Below are 799 nucleotides of genomic sequence, written 5' to 3' on the forward strand. Positions count from 1 at the left end.
AATATAATATAATAAGTGGTATATATGTATATAAGTATTAATTTTTTTCAAAAAAATTTGTGGGGGCAAATGCTCCCTCTATATTAAACGTGGGTTCCTCTCTAGCTGTGAAGGAAGATGGGAGTTGTGAATAGGTAAGCGGCGATGGACTCAGCAACAACATGACAGGAGTTATGCGATTTTTTTGTGAAGAAGTCGAGAAGAAGAAGATTTTAGGTGAGGATGATTGAGTTTATCTTGCATGGCTATAGAATATAGACTGAAACTATGAATCATGTGTGATGTGAGGCACATCCTAATTACTAAAAAGTGTTTATATGTATATATTCGGAGCGGGTACACCCTAAATCCGACGATACCTGTCTTAAGCAAAATCTGTCCCGACTCGAGTCAAGTTATTACCCTTTTCATACGGGTATAGACGGGTCGGGTACCTGCGTATTCGAAAATTCCTGCTAAGTCTAACCACGTATTGATTCTCCTTTTATTAAGGGTTTATCGCTAGCCAATGAATTGCTACATACACAAGCGAGATTCTAACTCCTAATAGTTGTTTAAGCGGACGAGTGAGATGATCACTTAACAAAGTCAAATTGATTAAAATAAATACTAATTATTTTTAATATTTTAATATTAAAAATTTTAATTCGAAAATTCCTAACCACGTATTGATTCTCCTTTTATTAAGGGTTTATCGCTAGCCAATGAATTGCTACATACACAAGCGAGATTCTAACTCCTAATAGTTGTTTAAGCGGACGAGTGAGATGATCACTTAACAAAGTCAAAAAAGTCAAAT

The sequence above is a fragment of the Arachis ipaensis genome, chromosome B01, assembly GCF_000816755.2.
Source record: "Arachis ipaensis cultivar K30076 chromosome B01, Araip1.1, whole genome shotgun sequence".
NCBI lineage: Eukaryota > Viridiplantae > Streptophyta > Magnoliopsida > Fabales > Fabaceae > Arachis > Arachis ipaensis.